The 19,769-nt window shown below is 42.5% G+C and overlaps 1 long non-coding RNA gene across 3 annotated transcripts; it reads left to right on the forward strand.

The window, feature by feature from the left end:
- The first annotated feature begins 4,966 nt into the window (after positions 1-4,966).
- LOC110305948 (uncharacterized) lies at positions 4,967-18,063 on the forward strand. Of its 3 annotated transcripts, none has more exons than XR_003838171.2 (4): positions 4,967-5,625; positions 8,862-9,498; positions 10,973-11,120; positions 14,955-18,063. It is a non-coding gene; the product is annotated as an uncharacterized LOC110305948 (long non-coding RNA). The 3 variants fall into 3 exon arrangements; XR_002379210.3 differs by having other exon boundaries at positions 8,862-8,999; XR_015044803.1 differs by lacking the exon at positions 8,862-9,498.
- The last annotated feature ends 1,706 nt before the right edge of the window (positions 18,064-19,769 follow it).

The following is a 19,769-nucleotide window of genomic DNA, read 5'->3' on the forward strand; positions in this document are numbered from 1 at the left end:
ATCATACGACTCCATTCTTTCGTGTTCTGACAAGTTGGTACTTAGAAGTGGAGCTGTTGCTGTCATAAACACAGTTACGTAGATCTCGGGTGATGTAAAAGGTTTGTGGAAGGATGCAGAAGTCTTTGGATCACTAGGATCCTAGGAGCAGCACACATCGGAGCATTTTCATGGAATCTGAAAAACAACAATGCCAAGAGCAATGTGTCAGTGGAGACCTAGCTCGTGAGGTTCTCAGCACAGGGACTACATCCAGCCCACATCCTGAGAACTTGAGCAACACAAAGTCCAAATCCTAATGTTTCTGATGGAAGAACTTTCAAAACCAGGCAGCATTCATGCTGTGTGTGCTGCTCACTGCTCTTTGGATCCTTAGTACAGAGAGCAAAATCGGGAGCAAGTGAGAACAACTTTAAAATTACAAACATAGTATGTCTCAAAGCAGTTGTTAAACAGATTAGTGCCATTAAAAAGAAACCCGGAGGGCTGGAGAGATGGCTCACTGTAAGAGTCCTGGCTGCTCTTCCAGAAGACCTGGGTTGAATTCCCAGCACCCACATGACACCACTATCTATAATTCCAGCTACGGGACTTCTGACAACCAGATACACACACACATGCAGGCAAAACACCAGTGCACATAAAATAAAAATAAATTATTAAAAAAGAAAGAAAAGAAAAGAAGGAAGGGAGGAGGGAGGGAGGGAGGGAGGGAGGGAGGAAGGAAGGAAGGAAGGAAGGAAGGAAGGAAGGAAGGAAGGAAGGAAGGAAGGAAGGAAGGAAGGAAAGAAGGAAGGAAGGAAGGAAGGAACCTGGAGCTCTGCTCTGGCCAGCAGGGTGTCCTGAGGGCAGCCATGGAGGGGTCCACCTTGTGGAATGCAAAGTGGGACTGAATGTCTTTAGCATTAGGAAATGGCCATGAGCCAGAGCCACAAGGGGTTGAAAAGTCAAATGACATAAAAATGATGTGTGGCTGTCAAACTGACAGGGGGTGAAGTTGCGAAGGTTAATACTAGCTGTCAACTCGCAAGAATCTAGAATAACCTAGGAGACAAGCCGGTAAGTCAGTGAGTGAGGGATTCTCTAGATTGAGTTAACTGAAGGAAATCTACCTGAAATATGGGGGCACCATTGCAACAAAGGAGGCCCAGACTGAATAAAAAGTAAGTTGAACACCAGAACTGATCTCTCTGTCCCCCCCCCCCACACAGACACATGTGATCAGCTGCCTCACACTCCTCCTGCCGTCCCCTCATCCCCTTACCTGCATGGCGGACTGTATCCCTCAAGTATAATCTGAAATAAGCTTTCTTCCCCAAAGTTGCCTCGTCATCACAAACAATAAGAAAACTAATACAAATTCCAACCAAAATCGTAAGTCTTGGGTCTCACTAGGTAGCTCTGGCTGGTCTTGAACTTGCAGAGATCTACAAACCTCTGCTTCCCAAGTGCTTAAAGGCATTTACACCTATCTAGTTCTTAAGACTGTTAAACAGGGATTTGCACTACTGAAACTTTTAAAAACTAAAGGTGCATTAAACAGAGCCAGTGAGATTGTTCAACCAGAAAAAGCACTTGACCCACAAGCCTATTGACCTAAGTTGTAGAGGAAATGGGGTCCTTGTGCTCACAGATAAAGCACTAGGAAAGGTAGAACTGTTAAACTCGCAGGATTATCTATTCAAGAGAAGAGATATATAACCTGTTCTGCCCAGAAGGCTAGGAATGGAAGTAGTAAATAGCTTGGTGATCTGTGTGACCTGTGGGGCCAGGCCACACCTGAATTCCACTGACGATTATGTTTACCACAGACTCTTACTCCAGAGACCTCTAGTTTGAGCACTGTTTCCCAGTCAATAGAACCCACCTTCATGGAAGACGTCATATGGACTTTACAAAAGGGTTTCAATGTAGTCATGCCTTGGGCTTTATTGTGCACATGGGATTTGGTTAACTGTTACCAGGAAACTTTTTTTCAAAGTTGTACTGTACTTAAATGTGCCTAGAATAAACTGCCCAAGATCAGACTTTAGAGGTGTGAACAGACAGCAGCTACTGAGTGGAGCTGAAGCAGATGTCTTTCTTGCCTCACACGGACGTCACTCCGGTTACTGCTCTGCCTGCCCTAGCATTTGCAGGGATGCTCACACGGAGTTTCCCACACAGGAAAAGTGAAAGGGGAGAAGCAAGTCCACAGTGTTGTCCCCTGACTTCCACATGCCTCTCATGGCACACGTGCCATCTCATCATCCACACACGAATAATAATAAATGTGTTTTTAAATTTGATGGCCAAGAAAATGGTTCAGCAGGTAAAAGCACTTACTACAAAATCTGACAACTCGAGTTCAATTCCTGGATCCCATGTAAAGGTGGAGGAAGGAAGTTCCATGACACTTTCCTCTAATACACACACATGTGCACACACATACTAATGACACACATGCATGCATACACACACATGCACGCACATACTAATGACACACACACATGACACACATACATATATACACACACATGCACATGCACACTGGCACAATACATGCATACACACATGCGCACACATACACACTGACACACATACATACACACACATACAAACATACACACACTTAAACATATTCTCTCCATGCACATGCATGCACACACACACTTGCACATACACTCACACAATAATATATACAAATGCAGAATAAAACAATTTTTTAAAGATTCACTGAAACAGTATTACTGTTCAGTAGCAAATCAATGGAATAGACGGAAAGGCACATTTGGAAAGTTAGGGTTTTGTAAAAGCAGCATTTTCTTCTCTCTCTCTCTCTCTCTCTCTCTCTCTCTCTCTCTCTCTGTTTCTCTCTCTCTCTCTCTCTTTGAGACAGGGTTTCTCTGTGTAGCCCTGGCTGTTCTGGAACTCACTCTGTAGATCAGGCTGGCCTCAAACTCAGAGATCTGCCTGCCTCTGCCTCTTGTCTCTGCCATACTGAGCATCGTATATCTCCAGCCCTCTCTTCCCTTTTAAATTTTATTACAATATTTTACCATGTGGAAAGAGATGCATATCACAACTTGTCAAACTTGGTTCTCTCCTTCCACTATGTGGGTTCTAAGGATCCAACTCAGGACCTGAGGCTTCAAAGCAAGGGCCTTTACCAGCCAAGCCATCTCACCAGCCCTTTTTAAAAAAAGCTTTTTGAGGTCGGGCGTGGTGGCACATGCCTTTAATCCCAGCACTCTGGAGGCAGAGGCAGGTGGATTTCTGAGTTCAAGGCCAGCCTGGTCTACAAAGTGAATTCCAGGACAGCCAGGGCTATACAGAGAAACCCTGTCTTGGGGGGGGGGGGAGCTTTTTGAAAAATCTTACTCCTTTTAAGTAAACTTCAAATGAAGTAAATGACATGTGTGCACATGTACAATAAAAACCCTGCAACTGTATAAGGTAATGCAATAAGGTAAGCAGGAAGTTAGAGAGGAACGAAAGCTTGATTAGATATGCCTACAACAAAGTTAAAACCTTTCACAAACTAAACCTTACTGACTTTAATAGCCAAACGATTTTTGCAATATTTAAATAAAAGTTAATATTGCTAATATACAAAAGCACTGTAAGTTTTAAAAATGTTAATACCTATGGGCTGGTTAGATGGCTCAGTGGGTAAGAGAACCCGACTGCTATTCTGAAGGTCCAGAGTTCAAATCCCAGCAACCACATGGTGGCTCACAACCATCCGCAACTAGATCTGGCGCCCTCTTCTGGAGTGTCTGAAGACAGCTACAGTGTACTTACATATAATAAATAAATCTTTAAAAAAAATGTTAATACCTCAAATATAAAGAAAACAAATTATAAGCAAGGAATTCATAAAAACCAATAAGTATATGGGAAGTATTCAGTTTTATACCTAGGTAACAAAATGCAAATTCATACAAGAGTCTGACAAAAGGCTGACTAGTAACAGAATGATTCATGCTATCACGCAGCATTCTAATACTTACTGGGAAAATGCATTTTAATAAGAACACTTCTAGGAAGTCTCTGTTAAGGTTCAGAATCTTACAAATGGGCATTCCCTTTGATCTAGCAATCTATCATTGCTTGTAGAAATGAAAAATTGTAAATACCTTAAAGGCCCAGTAACTATGGGTTCTTTAAACAACTAGAATAGCCATACGACCACTTAAAATGTATCTAAGACCTGGAAAAACAGGTACCAAAAACCCCTTTGTGCATATTTGAAAACTCTACATTTACATAGCAGTATGACAATACCCTCATCCTTGTGGATTTTGTGTCCCACTCTGGTGGGCAGAGCCACCTTAGGTAGCCCAGGCATGTCTCAAGCTGACCTTGACTATACCTTTGGTTCCCAACGAAAAATTTCCCCCACTCCGTGTTTTTTGACACAATCTCGGTATGTAGCCCAAGGTGGAGTAGAATTCGCAGTAATCCTCCTGCCTCAACAACGCCCGTCATTTTTTTTTCTTTTATTGCTTAACTATTTCGGATATAATTGTGTACTGTTGGAATGCTGCTCGCATAACAAACTGAATTTTTTTAACGCATTATTTTTACGACGAGGCGAGGAGAGAGGCGTTGCCAGCACCATGCCCGGATCCGGAAAGGTAAAGGGCTCAGCGCCTTAGAAACAAACCCCCGCCCCAGAGGATTAAGGGCCACGGAGGGAAGCCGTGACGGCTGAGGGAGGGACCTCTAGCCTTCTGAGGAAGCGCGATCCCTCTTCTCGCTGGAGTGCGCGCCGCCCGCGCCTTTATCGCGGAGGTGTGGAGAAGAGCGTGGGAACAGCACGCAGGCCAGCCTCCCGCTCCAGCGTACAGGGCGGGCGCGGTCATCGCCGGTGCCAACGAGACGGGACCACGCTGCGTGCCTAGAGCGGCCCTGCCCGCTGTGCGCATGTGCAGAGGCGGTCCAGCGGGGTGCGCTCAGCGCAAGTGGGCGAGGTGATCTGTACTCTGACTGAAGGTCTAGGGTAGTGCTGACGCTGCTGAGTTCGCAGGGCGCTCCTGGCTGGTAGCTCCCAGGGGCCAAGTGAGGCTTTCCTCAGAGCCCTAGGATGGGAGGTGGAGGCCAGGTTCTTCAGAAAGAAGGCTCAGGTTAGCTCTTGAGGAAGAGTGAGGAGCATCGGGACAAAACGGCCATCCTCCAGACCCAGACGCTGGATATGGAGACACCTCGGCCAATCACTCTATTGGAAAACCAAATAGAACAAACCTGTTTGGGATGAAGATTGATAACCAATTTGGAATGATGTGTGTTGAAACGAATGGATTTTGGTTTTGAGGCATTAGCAGGACATTTGAGTAGAAGAGCTGATAGGAGATTTGTTTTCGCAACTGGGTTTACTCTGTAACCCAGGTTGGCCTGGAGCTTAGTTTTCTTGGCTTCTCAGAGCAGAATTCCCGCCTTGTGCCGCTACACCTGGCTGAAGTTTGGGGACATGGACTGTGAATGTAGAATGTAAGGTGTAGTCTGCAGCTCAGGAGAGTTAGCTAAGTGACAGCTGTCTATAGTCATGTTAGAGGCTCAGTGTTTAATCCCTAGCAGAAGAAAAATTGAAGTAAAGCAATGTAAATGCATCGTCTTGACTAAAAACTCCATAGGGATTGAGTGGTAAGTTTGACATAAAACTATATATAATTTCACAGAGCAGACAAGAATCATGGACTTTGGGGGACGAAAAACTTTGGAAGGCCTGGTAGCCACATAGGACTTCCAGGTCAGACATTTTCAAACCAACCAGTTAAATAATGGACAAAGGAAAAAAATCAGAAGGATACCCGTTTATTAATTATGGCATATATCCTTGTCTGGCTTAACATAAATTATATAACTGATAGAAACATTATACTTAAATGATATTTACCCATTAGCAAGAACAGAATTTTTAAGAGGTTTTACTTGTAAACATCAGGACCTTTACATCTTGAGGGCTTTCTAAATGAAAATTCGCAAAATCAAGTTGGACTAACTAATGTGTATTTTAAGTATGAGACCTTAAATTTCTAATTATGAGGATTCTTTTGTGGGTGGGGAGATGGTTCAGTGGTTAGGAGTATTTCTTGCTCTTACAGAGAGTCACTTTGATTCCCAGCATCCGTGAAGGGCAGCTCACAACAGCTGTGAGACTAGTTCCAGGGCAGTTACAGGCATGTGCTCTCACACACACAGTTTTTTTAGATTATGAGTTTTTTCCTAAAATTGTTCAAAAATTAAACTAGTATGTTTAGTTAGAAATGTTAGAAAGTGGTGTGTGAAGTTGCTGGTGGGAAGAGGGCATGGCAGTGAGCCTGACTACCTCAGTTCAGGCTCCAGGTTCCACATGGTGGGATGAGAGCAGCATCTCCTGAAGTTTGTCCTCTGTCACCCACCCCCGAATACACACAGAAACATGAGAACACACTGGAAAAGGAGACGCCATGAATTCCTCTGCCCAGAGTTAATGCCTGTTAATATCGTTAGTGCTAGCATGTGTTCTCTCTCATGGTAATGATTATGGAGTCAGTAAACAGTACATTTGATAGAGAAGCAGAAGCCAGCTTGCTTGGAGGTTAGGATTCTGAGGGGATTACTTGGTTATGAGTTGGATTACCATCAAATGACCATATGTTTGTTACTTTTTGCAAAAAACAAAACAGAGCCCTAAAATATATTTTTTTCATTTCAATCAGAAAAACCAAAGATTTTGGAAAAAAAAAAAAGAAGTATATTATGAACATTTTTTCACATTAAATAGCCTATAGTTATATCATTGATTTTTAAAATAGTTGTGTAACATTCATGTTTATGCACATATATTTGTGTGTACATCAGAGGACAGCTTTCAGGAGTTGGTTCTGTCCTTCCACTATGTGTATTCTGGAGCTTGGACTCTGGTCATTTTGTGAAGCGTGGTGGTAAACACTTGCTGAGCCATCTCACCAGCTCAAATTCTCAATTTAAAAAACAAACATACCTCAAAGGAGATTTTGGTTCAATGCAAGAACACTTAAATAGGTTTGTTTTCTGTGAAAGCTTTTTAAATTGAGAAAATACAAACGCTATCAAGCCCAAAGACAACAGTGTTAATGCAGTCTTACTGGAAAAAAAAAAAAAAAAAAAAAGGACAGGATCTAAGTGGAGCGGAAGAGGGCTGTCAGAGTAAAGCATTGAGGTATGGTGGTGTTGGCCTGTGTTCCCAAACTGTCCTGGGGGTTGAGGCAAAGGGATGACAAACTCAAGACCAGTTGGGCAACTTAGATCCTGTATCAAAATAAAATCTCCATGTGCAAGGCCACATGTTGATTTCCCAAGACTTCAGAGGGAAGTGGGGGTAAAGCAACCCCAGAAAGGCTCATAGAGTGGAGCTACCACCTCAGTGGGAGGGGATTGAAGAGAAGATCAGGGAGTTGATTAGAAGTCTGTACAGTCTGGTTAGAACTGGTTCAAGTCACCCCAGTTCTGTGAGAAGGTATATATTTGGTGGGGAAGTTAAATGAGAGGGCCTGGGTTTTTAAACAAAACCTGATCAAAGGAAAGTCTATACTGACTGGTGAGTACTGACTTTCTCCTGTTGACTGTTCTTAGCAGCACTCAGTAACCCAGAACACAGCTAGAGAAGAGCCTCTCTATAAAAGGGCCTCTGATTTCATACCTCAAGGTGACATTTTTACTATTCTAACAAAATGGCCAGGCTCCCGAATTCATCCATTCTTACTGTCTTCAAAGTAGTAAACTGCCTACATAATCAGTTTATGTAGGCCTCTACATAGGCCTCACCTCTCTCTGTAGGCCCTGCCTTCTAGAAACCAGAGGAAAGCCTCCTTGTCCCTCATAGAAGAAGCAGCAGCCTAAAGATCTCTCAATTGCTTCCAGAGTGACTCTGCCCTTTTCTGGAAGGAGGAGATGTTCTCTAGGCTGCAATAGTCTCTCTCATCTACACTTCACTGTCTGTGGCTTCATTTCCCACACTCACCAGCACTCTGAAATGTTAATTTGAAAGTTTCAGAAATAAGTGATTCATAAGTTGTAAATTATGCATCATTCTGCATAGCATGACTATTAGCATTCTTTTTTTTTTTTTTTTTTTTTTTTTGAGACAGGGTTTCTCTGTGTAGCCCTGGCTGTCCCGGAATTCACTTTGTAGACCAGGCTGGCCTCGAACTCAGAAATCCACCTGCCTCTGCCTCCCGAGTGCTGGGATTAAAGGTGTGTGCCACCACGCCCCGGCTGACTATTAGCATTCTGTCTAAGCTCCACCCCACAGTTACCTAGCAACAGCTGGGTATGCTCCTCCCCACGGTAACCTGGCAACAGCCAGGTAGGCCTGACCCACTATAAAAGGGGCTGCTTGCCCCCTCTTTGCTCTCCTGCCCTCTTGGGCTCTTCCCTTCCCCTTTACCTTCCTGGTCTCTCCATGTGTTCATGCCTGGCCTCTACTTCTCTACTCTCTTTCTCTGCCTTTCTCTACCTCTACTACACTCTTAACTCCCCTCCTCATGCCCTGAATAAACTCTATTCTATACTATACCATTGTGTGGCTGGTTTCTCAGGGGGAAGGGATGCCTTGGCATGGGCCTGCTGAGACATCCCCTTCCCCCATACCTCACTTACACCCCATAGAACATATCTCCTCTTTCTTTATCTTTTCATAAACACATCAGTGACAGTCTCCTGCCTTCTGCCCCATCCTTCACAGGTTGGGGACTCATCCCCTAATGCAGCAATTCCATGATACAGATGCTGCTTTCCCTTAGTCAGTTAGCTGTGTTACTCAACTAGGCCATTTGCCTACCTCCCAGCTTCCAATTACTGAAGCAAAAATGTTTGCCATCTTAAAATTAGTGATTTTTTTTTTTTTTTTTTTTTAGACAAGGATTCACTATGTATCCTGAAACTTGCAGTCCCCTTGGCTCTGCTTCCTGAGTGCTGGAATGACAGGAGTGTGCTGTGTGCCTTCACATCTGACTTAAAGCCCACTGAGAGCAAGTGAAATGAGGGCTTTTAAGGTTTGCCTCAGTCTTGGTTATCAGATGAACTGTCAGGGTGGGTGTCACAGTGCTCATGTTTAACAGTGGCCAGAGCATTTGTGAGTAGTGATCCTGACAATTTGAATATGCCAAAGAGAAGTCATGCAGTACTTCCTTGAACTGACGCTGTAAGGAGAGGAAAAAATGCCGAATGCTAAAGTAACTAAGATCTACACATTCTTATCAGAAATTTTAAAGAAAACTAGTCATGGTGGCTCATGCAACATCACAGTGCTTGGCAAGTGGAGGCAGGAGCACCGAGAGTTCAAGGCCACCCTTCCTTATATAGCAAGTTCCAGTCTAGGTTGGAAAACAACAAATTGTGAAGAAGGAAATGGATCTGTGCTAGTTTTGCTGTCACCTTGAACTACACATCGGTTGCCACAGTTCCTGACAAATGCTTAGTCATTCACCTCATTTGATCTCTTCACATTGACCTTGTGTCACCTCATGTCACCAGAAAGCTGAGTACAATACGGTACATTATTGTTTAGAGACCAGGTTATGGCTATACTACTCCGAATGCACTGATCTTGTCTGATCTCAGAATCTAAGGCAGGTTGGGCCTAGTTAGCACTTGCATAGGAGAAGTCATATTCACATCACTTTTGTAGGGCTATCTAGAGTTGAACTTGCTGTATTTTATTATTGTTAATCTTACAATGCCTAATACATGTTCTTTATAGATGTATCTAGTAGGAAAAAAATAACTTTCTGGTTTGGTATTCAGTCATCAGTGAGGCCATTTTGAACAGACCCTACCTCCCAAGACAGGTGGAGATTACCACATGTATTAGCATTGGAGACTTGTCCCGGTTCTCCCAAACATGAATCAGAAAGAGATGTAATGTTCTGACATAAATCCTAGGACAGGAATCAAATCACTGCCATGTCTCATGGAGAAAAAAAGTCAGAGGATTCATCTCTAAAACCAGATTGTTTTAAATCCTCAGCCACAAAATTGGGAAACAGTGGTGTCACCCCACCTTTACCACAAGACCTTCCTGGTCTTGACTTCTCTGTGGGGCATTTTCCCTCAGTTCTCTCACTAGCAACTACATTTTCCTGTTTAACTTTCCACAATCAGAAAGAGTCCTATTGTTTCACCAAGTATAGGGGCTCAGGAGACAGGGAGAGGAGGGTCTCCCCAAAGTTAAAAGATAGTCAGCTTTATATGCAAGCTCCAGGAAGCCAAGGCTACATAGCAAGACCCTGTCAAAGAAATCTAACAAACCAACAAAAGAAATCTAGATGTAAGCATTTATAATGCTAACTAGGTCTAAGGATTTATTTCATGCTCAAGTTTCTGATTTTATAACTAGTGACTAATTATGTCCAAATTTTAAGTTATTTAGTGTTGGGGGGAGAAACATAAGTGCCCCTTCAGAGTAATTTTCTCATTTGTACAAGTATTTTTAACTGTTGAGACATTTCTCCACCCCAGAACATCCTTTAGAATGTATCTAGGTGTTTTAAGACAACAGGAAAATCTTTGAGTCTCGGTGCTGATTAAACTGTGTCTAGTATCTTTTTTTTTCTTTAAGTCCAGGTTATGCTATAATGCCCAGGCTGGTCTTGAAGTCAGGGTCCTTCCACTTCAGTCTCCCAAATACTGAGAAAAGAGGAATGTGCTGCATACTGGTCTCTCTCTGCTATCCCCCCTCCCCTCCCTCGCCCCTCCCCCCCCCCCCCCCCCCCCCCCCGCTGTCCTTGACCTGAGTTACTGAGTGCAGGATTATAGTAAGGCATCCATCAGGAGAGGATGCTGATTCCGTAGTAAGAAATGCCTGCCAAATCCAAGGGACTTAAAACCACAGATTCGTTCCTCATTCATGCTACAACACAAGCTTCAAAAGTCAGAGTAGTCTCTCATTGGGGGAGGGGAGGGGAGGGGATGACTGATGGTTTCTTAGTCCATAAAGTCAGCCTCAGTAATTCCAATCTGGTGCCAGGAGCTTGGATGGTCCTTGGATAGGCACTGCTCTCTATTCCACAATGAAAGCTTGGGAATACTGGTTCTACTGTCAGCGAAGAGTCAGCAGCACTCACAACAACAGGACATAACAACTTGTGGCAAGAGAGAGGCTAAGCTGGAAACAGGTAAGAGTAAACCTCCTTCTGAAATACCCTTACCTTATCGATTAGGATAATCCTTCAGGTGAGGCTCCCTACTCAGATATGTAACTTGTAACCTGTGGCAAATTGACTTTAAAACCAACTATAATAATAGCGAAGCAGTAGTGGCACATGCCTTTAATCCCAGCACCCAAGAGGCAGAGGCAGGTAGAGCCCTTGAGTTTGAGGCCAAACTATTCTACAGATTGAATTCCAGGACAGCCAAGACTACACAGAGAAACCCTGTCTTGAAATCAAAAAACAAGCAACCATAATAATGGGAATTTGTAGGAGACACAAAGAGACAGCATCAATTATGAGTCAGTAGTCTACAGTGCAATGCATAAAGACATAGTCTCAGAGAGGAGTATCTTAAATTGCTTTGACTAAATGATTTACTGTGTAAGGAGCCGCCCTCACATTCGCCATTACAAGATGGCGCTGATGGCACTGGCACCCGTGTAATCAAACCATCTGTGCATGTGCCGGGGTAGTTTCCCACCCCATGTGCTCTGCCTTCCCCGTGACGACAACTCCGGCCGATGGGCTGCAGCCAATCAGGGAGCGACACGTCCGAGGCGGAGGACAGTCCTCCATAAAAGGGACAGGTTTCCGCCATTCTAGCGATCTCTCTCTCTCTCTCTCTCTCTCTGGCTCTCTTCTCCACTGGCTCCTGAAGGGGTAAGCGATAAAGCTTGTACCGCAGAAGATTCCGGTTGCCCTGAGCGTGTTCTTACCAGGGGGAACAAAAGCGCGGGCAATATTACTGCCCTTCTTCAGCATAGTGACCAAATAAAACAAAGTAATAGTAAACGGTACTGTGAACATCACTGTGTGGGCACAGAGTATGGCTTTGTGCCAGCCTATTCTCATATCTCACAGGTTATATTAGAATAGTAAAGGGAAGTAGTAGGCACTAAACATTGATTTGCTTGTGATCATCAATAAACATCTATTAGCACAAATGTCAATGAACACACTTTACAATAGCTAAGACAGTTTACTCATAATAGAATTTTTCTGCACTTTATTTCTTCGTGTGGAAGAAGGGTGGTATTAGAGGTGAATGCAAGGCCTTACACACCCCAGATAGGTGCTTTGCCTCTGAACTACATGCCCAGCCCTAAAATTTCTATTTTCTTATTTGGGGCTACAAAGTTATCTAACTTCATCCGGGACTTCAGCTTTTTAAGTGCTGAATATTTCTAGTGCTATGTTAGTTGAATTTTGTGGTGGACATTGTACATTTGTGGTGTATTCCAGCTATGTAGCAGCTATCTAGTTACAGAGTTCTAGAATTAAGTTGTATGTATTTAGAGATCAGTTCTAATCTGCTTGCTTAATCAGACAATCTTTTACTCTTGTCATGTGAAGTGCCACTTCTAAACAAAATCACTGCCTCCTGCTTCCTTGCCCAAAGCCAATAGGCCCAGTTTGAGCTAATCAGATATAAGAGGAGGTGGAAGAGATGACCCACTAAGCCATCTTCCCAGACCCAATGATGGATTTTTTTCCTTGAGAAATTATGAAAGCAGGAGCAGCAAATATTTTTTAAAGTGCTGAAAGAAAGAAGAGACAGAGAGAAGGAGGGAGGGAGGAGAAGAAGGGAAAGGAAAGGAAAGGAAGAAGGAAAGGGAAAGGGAAGGGAAACGGAAGGGAAGGGAAGGGAAAGGGAAAGAAGGGAAAGGAAAGGAAAGACCTACTTACTCCAGAGTTCTGTGCATGCAACAAAAAACCTCCTTCAGGATTGAGGTGAAGAAAATACTCCCATGAGAATGGAAAGAGACTGTTGCTGGAAGATGTGTGTCTTAGTCAGGGTTTCTATTCCTGCACAAACATCATGACCAAGAAGCAAGTTGAGGAGGAAAGGGTTTATTCAGCTTTCACTTCCATACTGCTGTTCATCACCAAAGGAAGTCAGGACAGGAACTAAAGCAGGTTAGGAAGCAGGAGCTGATGCAGAGGCTATGGAGAGATGTTCTTTACTGGCTTGCTTCCCCTGGCTTGCTCAGCCTGCTTTCTTATAGAACCAAGACTACCAGCCCAGAGATGGCATCACCCACAAGGGGACTACCCATTGATCACTAACTGAGAAAAATGCCTTACAGCTGGATCTCATGGAGGCATTTCCCTAACTGAAGCTCCTTTCTTTGTGATAACTCCAGCCTGTGTCAAGTTGACACACAAAACTAACCAGTACAATGTGCTTGAAAATTACTAAATCCTAAGCAAAGGAGAAATGGTACTGTGAGAAAATAGAACATTATGAAGGAAGGGGAAACAATGGTGGAAACATGGCAAATTCAGACAATTCTCTTGAAAGCAAAAATCAACATTGTCTGATTGGGTTTTGATGACTAGAAATGTTATATGCTTAGAAGGTCTATATGGGGATGAGGTTTTCACATTCAGCTGAAGTAAAATCTCAACAGATGCAGTAAATACTAAGAATCTCAAAGAACAGAAGGCAAGATAGGGGAAAGAAGACTTGAGTAGATTCAAACCAAAAACAAATGGTTAAATTGTTGACATTAGCCCAAATATATCAATAATATTAAGTTGCCATGTAGCTGACGTCAATAACATATAATTGATGTCAGTGTGCCAACTGAATACCCCATGACAGTATGTGCTGCCTAATAAAAAACATGTGCTTCAAGTATTGTCATCCCAGTTTTACTTCTGCCCTCTAGGCACTGTTGCACACTGGGCTGCCTAGAAGGAATGAAGCTTAGCTGCTGGGTGTATCTCAAGGAACTCAGCTGGCATGAGTACAGGAGAAATAGCCTTCTGCACAGACAGTTTTCAGTGAAACATATCTTTTATTCATGGTGCACAAAGGCTACATAAACCTTGGGGAGTGAGTAGGGGTTTGTGGGTGAGTGTAGATTGATTATTGGCTGGCCTGAAGTACTAGGAATGTTTCATTTGCATGAGGAGGAATGCTAAGGCATGTCCTTATAAGAAGAGGAAGTTTAGCCTGTAATTTGGCCACCAGGCTATGTGACTCCCTCAAAGGTGGCAGAGGTTGAGGTTGTAAGGCTTACATGAGCTGAGACATGCAGGCCCATCACAAGGAGGAAGCAGTTCTAACTCCTGCCAGTCTCAGGATGAGATTTTCAGGGTTTGAACATGTCTCAACCTCACTCTTACTCCAGACTGGCTCCCCAAGCTGCATGGCTTTCTGGCCTTACAAACTATGACATAAAAATTGAATAGGAAAATATGTAATATGCAAATGTTCATGGAAAGAAAACATCAATATGAATCTCAAACCAAGTAGACTTCTGAGTAGAAAAGTGACTAGGGATAATGTCCAGACTGCAGGTGTAGCTCAGTGTCAAGGCTCTAGTTTGATTCTTGCAGCAGGTTTTGTGTGTGTGTGCGTGTGTGTGTGTGTGTGTGTGAGAGAGAGATGGTAGTAGTGGTGGTGGTGGTAGTGCATGCCTTTAGTTCCAATACATGGGAGGCAGAGGCAGGCAGATCTCTGAGTTTGAGGCCAGTCTTGTTTACAGAGTGAGTTCCAGGGTGGCCCAAGCTACATAATAGAGAAACTCTAGCTCATACATACATACATACATACATACATACATACATACCAAGAAAAGAAAAAAAAAGATTGTTGCATGGGAAGATGGCTTAAAGGGCTGAAGGTACCTGCTGCCAATCCTGACAACCTGAGTTCAATCCCCAGGACTATATGAAAGTTGTTTTCTGATCTCTATATGTGTGCTATGGCACAAACACCCATACACAAATACAATATGTAAATGTAATTTTAAAATTTTAAATTGTGACTGTTTATACATTTATCAACAGAACTTCAAAATGCATGAAAATTGTTGGACTATGGGAAGCAGAAGAATAAGTAAATTGGCACTTGCAGCTGAAAACATCTGTACTTCTCTCTTGATAACAGATAACACAGTAGACAGATAACCATCATTGCCAGATTATGTATGCACACTGAAGGACTCAACAGTACCATCAACTAGATCTGACATCCACCCAACAACAGCAAAATAGTCATTTCTTTCAAGTGCATACTGAAAATTCCTAAGGCAGGTTGCTTCCTGGATCATTAAAAAAAAGAACAGTTGAAAATAATGCAAGTTATGTTAATTACCATATTGGAATGACATGGGAAATTAATAAAAGAAAGCAAGAAGAATAATCTCCAAACAGTGGAAGACAATATACTTCTAAGTAATTCTCAGGACGTCTCAAAGGAAATTGGAAAATACTTTTCATTAAAAAAAAAAAGAAAATATACCATATAAAAATTGTGAGGCTCAAATGTAGCAGTGCGATTACATCAACATCACAGTGTTAGAGAAGAAAGTGACTCTTCAGAGACCTCAGCCTTCACCTTAGAAACCTAGAGAGGTGGGTGTGTGAAACACATCCATGGCCACAGAGCCTGGGTTATGTGAAATCTAGGGTGCACAGTCAAAATAAGCTCAAAGAAAGCAAAAGGGGGAAATAATAAAGAATATAAAAATCAGAAAATGGAGAAAAATAATCCAAAGGGTAAGTTTTTGTAACACTGGGAAAACAGAGAGATGGCGTGAGTTATCAGCATGTAGGCTTGGAAGCTGAATAGTACTGTGTGCTGTCACATACTCCACAGACAATAACAGGATAGGAGAGAGTAATACATACGCTATAGACATTTATAATTTTATTAGATGATATAATATGATCAAAACAAAAAGTCAACAACTTAGCTGGAATGGGTCTGTTCCCTGCAAATTCCAAGCTAAAATAAAGAGGGATGAATAGGAATGAAGAAGGATTAGGTGGCTTCTTATTTTAAGAGGCCATTGTACCCTGATAGCCAAAGCAAAGGAACAAAAAGACTACAGGCTGTTGCCCTTCATAACACAAGCAAAACCTCCATCACACTATTAAGAAGTTGAACGATTATTCAATATAAAATATACACACAGTGAAGACATTATGACCAAGCAATGTTTACTTCAGAAGTGCAAGCCTGGCTTAATATTTGAAAATCAATATAATCTACAATTTTAACAGGCTAAAGAAAAAAAGCCACATGGATATGTTGGTTGTTGTAGAACATTTCTAAAAATTAAATGTCTCCACAATAAGTCTCGTCAAACTAGGAGTTAAAGGGTCCTTCCTCAACAAGATAAAGGATCTATTCAAAAAACCTAAAAAGCCATTATGAGTGATCAAAAGCTGGAGGCTTCCCCTAAGACTACACCTCCCTTAAGACTGTAGTCAAGGCTGGTCTGTGCACTCTCACTACGCCTGCACAATATGACACAGGAAGTCTTAGCTGGTGAAGTCAAGAAAAAGAAACAGCATAGATTAGAAAGGGAGAAGAAATAACAACCAAAAGAAAACAAAATCCAACCAGACAAAACTGGCATATGTGGAAATGATACTTCTGTATCAAGGCCACATAGGAAATCCAAGGAATTTGTTTTATATATAGAACTGCTGATTTCAGCTTGTTAAAGAACATAACTGGTCTTACTTAGAGCTTCCATTGCTGTGAATGGAACTATTTAGTTCCATGGCCAAAGCAACTCTTATAAAGGACATTTAATTGGAGCTGGCTTACAGGTTCCAAGGTTCAGTCCATTATCATCCTGGAAGAAAGTATGGCAACATCAAGGCAGGCATAGCATTGTAGGAGCTGAGAGTTCTACATCTTGTTCTGAAGGTAAACAGGAGAAGACTATCTTCCAGGCAGCTAGGAGAAAGGTCTCAAAACCTACCCCTACAGTGACATCCAACAAGGCCACACCTCCTAATAGTGCCACTCCCTGGGCCAACTGTATTCAAATCATCATATAACTCCAACACACAATACCAGCTGCAGTTCTGGGGAGATCTCCTTTGCTAAAGCTACTGTCATGCAGGCATGAGCACCTGAGTTTAATTGCCAGCGTCCATGTAAAATGCCAAACATGATGGCATGCATCCTAGAGCTGGGGATATGGAAACAGCGAGATCCCAAGTCAGCAAGCTCCAGATTCAGTCATAGATCCTGCCCCAAAAGTAAAGTAGATAAGAGTTGGCTCAACAGGTAAGAGAACTTATTGCTCTTGCAGAGGACCTGGCTTCAATTCCCTGCACCTACACGGCAGCTCACAACCATCTGATTCTAGTTACAAGGGATCTGATGCTCTCCTCTGTCCTTTACAGGAGCCAGGCACACAAGTGGTGCACAATACACAAAACAAATCCAAAGAATTCTTTTTCGTTAAAAGGTGGAGCCCAGTGTGGTGAGACATACCTTTAATCCCAGCACACAGGAGATAGAGACAAGCAGATTTCTGTGAGCTGAAGGCCAACTTAGTCAAAAACCCATGTGTGTGTGCGTGTGTGGTTAGATGTATAATAGAGTGGAAATGATAGAGGAAGACCTCTAAGCACACATAGACATGTGCACTTGCAGACACATGAATATGTACACACGTATGTACCATATAAACACATACACAACAAATATTTTATATACTAATAGTGAACTGAAAACCAAAATGTAAAATATAATAGCAAACTATTTAGGCAAAAAAAATTATCTAAAAAAGCTCATTGCTGGGCTGGCAAGATGGCTCAGCAAGTAAGAGCAGACTGCTCTTCTGAAGGTCCTGAGTTCAAATCCCAGCAACCACATGGTGGCTCACAACCACCTGTAATGAGATCTGATGCCCTCTTCTGGTGCCTCTGAAGTCACCTACAGTGTACTTATGTATAATAAATAAATCTTTGGGCTGGAGCAAGCAGGAACTGAGTGAGCAGTGTTGACTGGAGCGAGCGGGCCGATCTGAGCAAGCAGAGGTCCTAAGAATTCAATTCCCAACAACCACATGAAGACTCACAACCATCTATTCAGCTACAGTGTACTCATATACATAAAATAAACAAATAAATCTTTGGAGGAAAAAAAAAGCTCTTTGCTCTAAAATGTCAGCTAATTTTTCTGTGTCTTCTTATCCAAATATGTATGTTTGACATTATGCTGCATTTACATTTTAATGAACATTTTACTCTATATTTATCCTCATCAGATTTGTTGTCTGAAGGGCTTCCCAATATTCCAGTATACTGTTACATCAGTATGATGTGAGCTTTTAAAACAATCCTGGCCGGGCAGTGGTGGTGCACACCTTTAATCCCAGCCCTTGGGAGGCAGAGGCAGGCGGATTTCTAAGTGTGAGGCCAGCCTGGTCTACAGAGTGAATACTAAGACAGTCAGGGCTACACAGAGAAACTCTGTCTCGGAAAAAACAAACAAACAAACAAACAAAAAAAAATCCCCCCCCAAAAAACAACAACCAAAAAACCAAACCAAACGAAACCAAACAAAAAACCCAAACAAACAAAACCAAGCCTGGACTCAAATTTCAGTTTTCCCTGGAGGCTTTTAGCCTTGCTCAGTCCCAGCCATTAATAAAATACCAAATATTCAGGGTTTTTAAAATTAAATATGTTAAATGACTGCTACACGGTAGGTACTCAACAAAGTGCACTTATTAGTTCAGTGATTTAAATTCTTAATTTTGAACAATTAGGATAATATCTTGGCAGATATTTATGCTGGGGTCTGAATGGTAATCTTTTTTTTTATTTAACCCTTAGACTTTTAGTTCTAAAACATTGTTTAGGTGTATGTGTGGTGGTTAAAAGCCTTGGCAAATTGACTTCAAGGTCTAATTTGTAAACCGAATGTCAACTTATTAATAAATGTGAGTATCATCATCCTGATTACTTAGAATGCATAATCTATGTTAGACTCTCAGCTGTTCATCCCTTTCCATTTGTATTGATCATGAATGTAACCTTGGTATTCCAGAATCCCACTGCCCAGAGTCCAAGAGACATGGAGCACAGAACGTGGGGTTGAAAACCCAGGAGCCAGAACTGTCAGACTTGTCCTGAATATGCCCCAGGAACTCCAGTCATCTCCAGGATGAAAGGAAAGGCAGAGGAGAAAATAGTTTCCCTCCATGATGAGTTTGGGGTTTAGGGGTGGTGGGAGCCTGAGGTTGATTGCAAAACGTAATGAACAAAGCAACAACAAACCCGTCTCCTTTGCATGAATTCTACTGTATAGCTGAATTGTGACCCACACACAAAACATGCTTCTAGCATTTCTTATGGAAAATCAATCCATCAGCTAGCTAGCACCCAGGAAACATTACCCTCACCGTGGGTATATAAGGATGATTCAATGGAGGGTTATTTATTTAAAGTCGTGGTTCAAAATGAAAAGGAGCACTGTGAACCCGAGAGAGTTATTTCCAACCTTATGCTTAAAAGGACATAGAAAAGGGGCTCAACATGAGAGAGAACAGTGTCCTGGGAGCCACCAGCCAGGCTGTAGCTTTGGCAGGAGAAGAGCCAGCCAGCTTATGACTGTGCAGCAAGGAGCCCGGAATTAAATGCCCCTTCCTCACTTCCTTGCCAGTTTCTTTCCAGTGCCCAGCCTTCCATATTTGCAAAAAGAAAAAGAAAAACAAACACACAAAAAACAGAGGGCAAGAGGTCCTGGGGACCTTAGGACAGAGGAAGCTGGAGGGTAAATCTGAAGGTAACAGGTTGTATACAGCATGTAAGAGGCTCACTGGCTTAGCTAGCATTCATAGGCCCAAGTCT

This window comes from Mus caroli, unplaced genomic scaffold (assembly GCF_978045245.1).
Source record: "Mus caroli unplaced genomic scaffold, Mus_caroli_1 scaffold_13, whole genome shotgun sequence".
NCBI classification, from domain to species: Eukaryota; Metazoa; Chordata; class Mammalia; order Rodentia; family Muridae; genus Mus; species Mus caroli.